Source organism: Penaeus monodon, chromosome 21 (assembly GCF_015228065.2).
Source record: "Penaeus monodon isolate SGIC_2016 chromosome 21, NSTDA_Pmon_1, whole genome shotgun sequence".
Classification (NCBI taxonomy): Eukaryota; Metazoa; Arthropoda; class Malacostraca; order Decapoda; family Penaeidae; genus Penaeus; species Penaeus monodon.
Window position 1 is genome coordinate 17,525,553 of NC_051406.1, and position 458 is coordinate 17,526,010.

The window sequence follows — 458 nt, forward strand, 5'->3', positions numbered from 1 at the left end:
TGAAAAAGGGAGACGGGTCAAATACTGTGAAGTAAATATAATAGTAAAATTCAGAAATGGAAAGATATTAGATAATAAAAACGATACTATGACCTTTGGGGTAAATGGAAGGAAAGGGGCAGTGAGCGAGAGATAAAAGAAATGGATAGAGAGACAAATGAATAGATTGGAATGGAGTCAGAAGAAGACAAAAACAAAATACGGAAATTTATTTAAAACAATAAGGCGGAAACGATTAATAGGAAGCTAACAAATGGAACATAAACCAACAATGGTCATCAAATTGACAAAATATTGACAAGAAGACAACTACTAATGCAATATTGGGGATAACTGATAAATCGTATTTTCTAAGAAGAAAAAAAAAAGAAATAGAACATCTTTCACCTACAAAGTAAATGACACACACAAAAAAAATAACTTTCTCTATTTCTTCCATTCTTTCTTTCCACCTAAAA